The sequence below is a fragment of the Dipodomys spectabilis genome, unplaced genomic scaffold (assembly GCF_019054845.1).
Source record: "Dipodomys spectabilis isolate Male_0828 unplaced genomic scaffold, ASM1905484v1 ptg000300l, whole genome shotgun sequence".
In the NCBI taxonomy this organism is placed as follows: domain Eukaryota; kingdom Metazoa; phylum Chordata; class Mammalia; order Rodentia; family Heteromyidae; genus Dipodomys; species Dipodomys spectabilis.
The window spans coordinates 421869-431017 of NW_024870977.1; the positions used below are offsets into that span (position 1 = coordinate 421869).

General features: G+C 33.7%; 1 non-coding gene across 1 annotated transcript; it reads right to left on the reverse strand.

Annotated features, from left to right (window-relative positions):
- Positions 1 to 8782: 8782 nt before the first annotated feature.
- On the reverse strand, positions 8783 to 8885 carry LOC122127407. Its single transcript, XR_006151143.1, has one exon. It is a non-coding gene; the product is annotated as a U6 spliceosomal RNA (small nuclear RNA).
- Between the last annotated feature and the right edge of the window lie 264 nt (positions 8886 to 9149).

A 9149-nucleotide genomic window follows, 5' to 3' on the forward strand; every position in this document is an offset into this window, starting at 1 on the left:
CAAGATCGTTTCTTATTTCTTGGTTTGGTTCTAAATGATTATCTCCTCTTTCCTATTAGACCTATTCTGTCTTTGAGACCTGAGATTATCTTCTATGTCATCTATTCGCTGTGGAGACTTTCTACTTTCTTTTTGATTTCCCTGTTTTCTCATTGCTCATATTTTAGGGCTTCTCTCTTTATTAAAACTTTGTTTTATGTTTTGTGTGGACTTTCTTTACATCTTTTCTTTGGGTAAGAGTGTTAGGGGATTTTTTTTAGCTGTGTCTTCTTTCATATCTTTTAACTAGGCATCGTTTTTTTCCCGTATACTCCTTTGACTTCTCAGAAATTATTTATCTTTCTGTTTGTAGACTCCATGAATTATTTTGCTAATCTTTGTTTGGTCTCATCTTGTTCACAAATTTCCTTGTAGATGTTTTGTATCTTTTCGTTAATCACATTTTTTAGCAGTATTTGAAATATAATTTGGAAAGTATCTTCTAGGTCCTTGATTGCCTGTTGTAAGGCCTGCTTATTTAGTGTGTGAATTATATTATCTTGACATCCATTTTTTAAATTTCTGATTGGTTCTGTCCACTTGAAGGATGTCTTGGCTTTCATTTGGGAGATCTATGATCTTAAAAGGTTACTATCTATGTTCTTGTTGATTTGCCAGGTTTTGGTTTGGTCTTCTATTTTCCTTTGTTTTTCTGGAATTAGGTTTTTGTAGACAGCAGTTGTGGTGAGATGTTGTCATGTTAATAAATACTTGTGGTTCTTGCTGGGAAGGTGGTTCAGTGGTAGAGCGTTTGCCTTGCATGCCTGAGGCCCTGGGTTTGATTCCTCAGCACCACATAAACAAAAAGAAAAAAGCCGGAAGTGGTAGAGCGCTAGCCTGGAGCTGAAGAGCTGAGGGACAGCACCCAGGCACAGAGTTCATGCCCCTCGACGGGACCCAAAAAAAAAAAAAAAATGTGGTTCCAATGACAGTTTGAACTGTCCAGTGGTAAGGTGAATTATGTCTGTGTTTGGATGTGGCTGTCACTGTTCCTGCTTTTTTCCCATGTGGCCCTTTTATTTCCACACTGCATCTCTGCTTTTGAACATGTTGCTTAGCACAGTCACAGTAGTCACATGAATGGCTGGGTAATTTTCATAAATAGCTGTTTTCTTGTGAAGACAGTATAAAAAACTTCTTTTGAATTGCATATCTATATATAATTATAGCTGGCTTGGTTTGATCCACTAGAAGTAGACTTTGTATAGGACTCTAAATCTCTGTTTCATTAGATAGAGCTAAGGTAATTTTCTGTTGTTATTCTGCCATTGTTTTTCCACTTCCTCAGGTTCAGTTTTTATTGTGGAGTTTTTCACCTAATTTAGGGTATGTGATGGTTGTACCAGGTTATTTTCTTTTTTCTGCTTGTGTTACTATAAAATAGTGATTTCAGGCTTGTATGAAGAGACAGTAATAATATGAAATGTATGTTATTACATCAAATGAAACGGAGCAGATATTTTAACCTATTTGCTACAATTAAATTAATATTAAGCAAAGCTAATGAAAATAATTACTTCTTTACTCTTCAGAGGCTGAATATAGTACTCTTGGATATCTTGTAGGAAAAGACTTTAAACTCATTACAATTGATGCCTTACATTGAAATTACAGGCTAAACTTTCTCCTTCAGCAGGCAAAAGCTTCATTTCTTTCATTTCTTTAATATAATATCATAATACCTGCATGTTGATTTGTTTTCCTCTGCTATTTTCAATTCTATTCTTCATCCATTAGGTATGTAGGGCTTTGAATCACCAATTTCTTAAAATACCTATGTAGCTTATATTGTGATTTAACTCTCAGTAATATAAATATGAATTTATCTCTGAGTCTCATCTTGAGCTATATTAATATGAAATTTATGCAGTCTCAAGCAAGAAATGTGACTATTTTACTCTTTTCTATTTTTTAATAAATAAATCTTTTCTCTTTTGGAATATGTTCGCATCTTTTATATTTCTCCAGTGAACATCATTACTTTTATAAAAATAAATATAAAGTTTAGACATGAAGACAACCCCCCCCTCCATTATCAGTTTAAAGTAAATCTTTGGGGACTCTTTTATATATAAAATTTTAAAAGTTCAATGCTCAGGTTTATACATGAATAATCTAATGCTTCAGTCAATTAGGCAAAAGAACTACCATACCACATTAACTCTCAATTTACTTAAAGCCACCAAAATAGTGTGCATGAACATCACTCATTTTTCGAAAGTGACTGGTCAAAACATAGTTTATATTATATTGGAAAGATAAAAAATCAAAATTACACCCAGATTTTCTGTCAGTAAAAAAAAAGAAATGTATTAAATGTTAATTAAAGATGAACTTATTTCAGGTTCTAGGAAAAAAGGAAAAGCTGGGATAATAGAAGTACAATGTATTTCATAATATCAGAATAACTGTAGTAATCCACTTACAGAAATGGTCTATCAAGATGGCTTTTCAAGGTTGACTGTGAAAAATGTTCATTTCCAAGTCACCACCATAAAGCAGATCACATCCCTGGGGGCAAACTTTTGGAAGGAAGGTTCCCCTTCCTTCCTTCTCTTTTGATAAATCAAACCATAATATTTCTACAGTTGTGACCAGCCTGGAACACATTTTCCCAAGAATATTCTGTAGTGTAAAGAGAACCAAACTATCAAAACAAAGGTGAAAATTCTTTTCTACTACAGAATGACTTATCTGGCTTATATTTTTTGTTATTTTCATTACTTCAAACACATGGATTATTTATATTGGGATTAGACAAGTATCAAAGTATTAATGGAATAAACATTCAGTTTACTTTCATATATCCAATATAATACAATTAACCCCTTATGGAAAATTAACTCCAACTGTAGAAACAATGTCAGGAATATAAAATAAGCCTCAATACATATAATCTGGCACATATAAACCAGCATCTACTCAGAAATTCAGTCGCTCTATAAATATTTATTTGGTACAAAATAATAAATATTTAATTAATGAATATGACTTTTGTCATCTGAAATACTCCTCGTGACAATAATTGTGTATAATTGTATAGATGTCACCTACACAGGAATTTAACATGCATTTAGAAATCAATTTTCCACAATTTAAGCTAGATGAGAGGAGTAATATCCTCGTGTATTGTGTGGTGTGAATTTTACCACAGTGCTGAACCCTTCCACCTAATACCAAGAGTCATGTGCAATAATTTATTTCATGTTAAGATGAGTGCTAAGTGTAGAATACAATTTGAATTATTACATTAATTCACAGAAATGAAACAATAATGATATGTTATTTGTTTAGATTCTAATGCTATTCAATTTTACAATTCATGAAATATATTATTAAAATTAGTTTCACTTTCTTCTTTTCTATAGCTGGCTATTTAAACATTACATATTACATATTAAACATTCAATATTAAGAAATAAAAAATGATTAACTTATTATTAAAATGATATATTATTAAATTGTGATTTAAATTACAGTGCTAACAAATTGTGTTGAAAACAACATTTAATAGAATTATGGGTAATATTTTTTAAACTCAGCGGCTTGTTATTTGTTTCCTAATTGTGTCATTTGTTATTACTGGCCGAAGTCATCTCTTCACCTCTGTTAGTTTTCTATTTCATCTCTATTGGTTTGCTGATTGTGCATTTTGTTTTCCCTTTTTAATGGCTGACATGAGGCTGAAAATCTGTATGCTAGGTTATTACTTCTTATGTAAAAGTAAAATTACTGATCTCCACAGCTGTTGCCCCCACTCATATCTCCTGTATTGCTGCTCACATATATTTTATTTTATTTTTTATTTAAATTGTATTGTCAAGATAAAGTACAGGGGGGTTAGTTACATAAGTAAGGAAATGAATTCATTTCTTTTATAACTTGTTACCCCTTCTCCAATTTTTCTCCCTCCATCCCAATGCCCCCCCCCAAGATTATTTCCAACATTTTGTTTTGTGAGTATCACAGTTGTTTAGGTTACCCATTTGTCCTTTGTCTCACCATTTTGTTTTTTCTATTTCCTTTCCCAAGTTCAGATCAACATAATTACAATACCCAGGGCATCAAAATCCAATACAGTGACTTCAGGTGATAAACCATAGATGGGGAAAACACAAATAAAACAAAAATTAAAACAAATCCCATAGTACATTAAGAACAACAACAAAGAACATGTATTGGAGTTTATTTCACTTGGAATCACCTTATAGTGTCATATGTACATAGCTTTGAGCTAATCTGCTCATCTACTATGGTTATCCTCGATGTACACAATAATGCTCCCCTATTACCCAGTAATCTCACTTCTGGGCATTTAACAACGTGACCACAAACAAGGCTACACTAAAGCTACCAGCACAATTATGTTTATTACAGTAGTATTTACCCTAGCTAAGATATGGAATCAACTCAGATGCCCCTCAGTAGAGGAATGGATCAAGAAAATGACACACACACACACACACACACACACACAACAGAGAGATATACATACATGCACTACTATGCTTCCAGGGCTGGGGAAGTGGCCCAGTGGTAGAGCACTTGCCTTGCATTCCTGTGTCCCTGGATTCGATTCCTCTGCACCACATAAGCAAAAAGAAAAAAAGCCGGAAGTGACGCTGTGGCTCAAGTGGTAGAGTGCTAACCTTGAGCTGAAGAGCTGAGGGAAAGCGCCCAGGCCCAGAGTTCAGGCTCCACGACTGGACACACACACACACACACACACACACACACACACACACACACACACACACACACACACACACACACACACAAAATCCTATGTTTCCATCAGAAAGAAAGCTACCATCTCATTTTTGAGGAAATGGAAGATCTTGGAAATAAATCATATTAAGTGAAGTAAGCCAGAATTAAAGAAACATAGGTCCCATGGTTTCTTTTATTTGTAATAATTAGTTTACATCAAGGATAATCTCATGTAGTTTAATTTGACATTTTGTTCTATGTTGAGCATGCAACATTATTGCTATATTGTTTGTTATTATTTCTACAAATAGGCAGGAATATTTAAAGAATTACGTTCATCTTATCCATTACTGAAGGAAGAACAAATAAAAGAGCAACCCCTACTCGGAAAAACAACTCGTACTAATTTAGCTTCATTCCTATGTAAGGCCAGTGTTGTCCCCTGTATCTTCATGTTGTACATTACGACTCTATACCGGTTCAACCAGTACATCTACTATCTTCTACATTGTGACCTAAATGCCACAGTAATTCCAATTTATTTTACTTTTTAAAAAATTTCTCTCTTAATATTTGAGGTTGGTGTGTGTGTGTGTGTGTGTGTGTGTGTGTGTGTGTGTGTGTGTGTGTGTGTTTACAAAGATCAGAGTACATTATTTTTCTTCATTTAGAATACATCTTTCAGGTCATTGTAAGTTGTGGCTAATGGCATAAGTATCTTGCTATTTTAAGAATGAAACAGAGAAAGATATTTGTGCATGTATCACGGTTGCTTTATTAATCTGTAGTTGAACACTGAACTTCGATTTATATATTGGCTGTTGTTGTGAATAATGTGAATAACAATGAACTACAGATATATTTGAGTTACCCAGAGAGAAATAATCACATGATTGGTGGGGCAGATGATATTTTAACTTTGGAGTTCTATAGAAAACTGCATTTTACTTTCTGCAAGGAGAACACTAATCTGTATTTTGAAGAAGAGTGTAGAAAATCTCCTTTTCTCCACACTCTCACCAACATTATTACCTTTGTTAAAGGTAATAAAGTGCCGGTTTTTGCTATGTGCAGTACCCCAGACTGGCCTTAGACTTATCCAACCTCCTAAATGCTTGGAATTAAAATCTTTTGCCACCACACCTGATTCCTTTGATCTTTTTGATAAAAGTTATAGTAGTTATGAAGTAGTATCATAGTAATTTTGAATTACATTTCTCTAATGACTTCTGCTCACAAAACATTAAGCCAGCATAGGAGTTGTATTAAACAACTTTGTAAACTTACTGGCGATTTTTCAGGGCTTTAAGAAGAATATGTCTATTCAGAACTTTTGTCCATTTTTAATCTAGTTTCTTGTTAATCTCATCTTTAATCTCTCTATACAAAATCAATAATTAATTCAGAGTAGTAGAAAGGAAAAATATTAAGCAACTCCTATCATTTTCAATTATCAATAGCATGATATTCCTTAATCATTTTCTGTTGACGCTTGAGACTATATAACTCAATTTAGTCAGACTTTTTACAAGGCTGTATGTGTTTTATTTATTTTACATTGATTGTTCTTTCCAAAGCCTGTGTGTCTAATTTCCCTTGGTTTCTTTCAGTCTCAATTAGTTGAGGTGTCAAATGAAGAATAAATGGAAGGAATCAAACAAAAAAATAATATAGTTCATCTCATCTGATGATACCTCTACAAGAATGAGGAAAGAGTTGATCCAAGGACCTATGATAGGACATCAAAAAGAGAATTCATTTTTCTAGGTCTTTCTTATCTTTGTGATGTAATTTAAATAATGTAAAACACAATTTACTACTAAGATACTTTTATGTTTTATCAGTTTTGCACATTTTCATATGGACTTCACCTCAGTCTACAACATTCCTTCATCATTCTGTCCCTGATATTTTTACACACATAAGACATAAGATAACCAGTTTGATTTACAGCATGAGAAGTTATCCACCTGGCTTCCTTGGAAGCAGAGCATGGTCAATAGATAACATTACTTCTGATTGCTCACTACATGTAATGGTTTCTGTAATACTTATCACATTCTGTTTAGTATTTTAAAAACTTCTGGCTAAACTCAAACTCATTCATAGACGTTTGTGTTAAGTATTTCACAAGTTTTATTTCCCTTAATTCTTAAGATAACATTTTCTATAAAGCTAATGTTATTACCATTTTAGTGTTTGGAAAAATTGTAATTAAAGACAGTAAGTGCATGGCTCAAACACACACTTTGAGCAAAGAAATGAGTCAAAGTTTCCAAAAGTCTTTCAGCAATACACAAAAGGTAGGTAAAATCTCTCCATTCTCTTACACTCTCAATTCAATATTCATATTTCCAAGAAATAATAGCATAGCAATTATTGCCCATGGTGATAGTTTTCTGTTACATTTGGTCTGCAACACAGATTGTGTTGGTGACATTGGGTTATCATGCACAGAGCTGAGCTTATAAGGGAAAAATTTCTTCAGTCCCATAGTTCCTGTTTCCTTTTTAAAAAGTACTAAAACTTTTAAATATTTTCACTTATTGTGTTAAGAATCCAAAAAAACGAAAAAAATTTGCATATAATCACTCCAAAATGCTTTAAAAATAAATGATAAAACAGGACCCCGTGAAGTAAACTTTCTTCTACTTTTAAAATTATTCTAAAAGACTTGCGCTGGTTGGTCACATCTGTAAACCTAACTATTCGCCATATCAACACTGAAGCTAGAGATCTGTGGATAACAGTTGGAAACCAATGAGGGAAAAATAAATTCATAGGATTATTTTTCAAAAATTTCAATGAATTAGAAACAGGCCAGGAATGGAGATGTAGCTCATATAGTAGATCACCAATCTAGAGAGGAAAGGCCTAGCAAGACTTTGAAGCACTGATTTCAAACTCTGAGCACACCAACATACATGCAATTGGATGAGAACACACGCTCTTGCACACACACACACACATTCAAAATACCTTCATATTAGTGTTTTGCATTAATTTCTTTGTTAACAATATTATATGAGTAAAATAAAGGAAATAAACTCTTCCATCTCAGAACATGTTATATGTTTTCTATTGTAAAATTCTGTACACAGGGGTCACAGTTACATGAGCAAGGTAATGAGTACATTTCCTAACATGCATTGTTACCTCCTCCTTTATGTTCCCCTACCATCCCTTCCCTCCCACCTCTACAAGCACACTCCCCTCCCTAAGTACACTTCCCCTGCCTAAATTGTAAAGTTCATTTTTCATCATAGTGTCTTGTGCATCTCATTGTTATAATGGGTCAACCTGTATCCCTATTTAAGCATCTTGTTTTTTTTCCTTTCCCTCCCCAAATTAGAGGAACGTATATACAAGATGTGGGCGCACCAACTTCAAATACAGTGTAAACGGGTTATAGCATGGGGGAGGAACATATAAAGAAACAAAAAAAACACATCACCTGTTATAAGTACGTAAGAATCAATAACAAGCAAGAGAAAAACACACGTGTGTTCCTATCTTGGGTTTGATTTGCCTAATCTGGTCATATGTGCAAAGCTTTTAACCTTTTCTGCTTATCTCAGACATAAAATAGTTATTAAAAATTAAGGAGAACATAGGGCCTATGTTTCTTTGGATCTGGCTTACATCACTTAATATTTTTTTCCAAGTCTTTCCATTTTCTAACAAATTGGGCGATGCCATTCTTTCTGAGGGAGGCATAGAATTCCATTGGTATAAATACCACATTTTCTTGATCCATTCATCTACTGAGGGGCATCTGGGTTGGTTTCAGATCTTAGCGATGGTAAATAATGCTGCAGTAAACATAGTTGTGCTGGTAGCTTTAGTGTGGTCTTGTTTGTGATCATCTGGGTAAATGCACAAAAGTGGGATTCCTGGGTCATAGGGGAGGTCTATGTGGAGTCTTTTGAGGAACCTCCATAGTACTTTCCAAAGGGTTGAATAAGTTTACACTCCCACCAAGAATGCAGTACAGTTCTCTTGTGGCTACATCCCCTCCAGCATCTGTTGTTGTAAAAGTATGGAACGGTTCAGGAATTTGCCTGTCATCCTTTCTCAGGGGCCATTCTAATCTTCTCTGTATTGTTCCAATGTTAGAGTACTTGATGCTGAATTGAGCATAGAACATTTTTTATATGTAAAGTGTAATTTATTTTCTTAAACTAGACAATTCAACAAAAAGTAAGCTCAAAATAATTGCCATGAAATCTTAGAACCATGTACTTCTTACATAAGCACACATTTAAGAATAAAGACTGACATGTCAAAAACAAAATAATTCCAGATATTTGTTGTTCAAGAGATGTGTAAGAGGAGGAATTCAATTATTTTATACAAGGCACCTGTCATAATGAACACTGAAGCAAGTGTTAAGGTTTTTT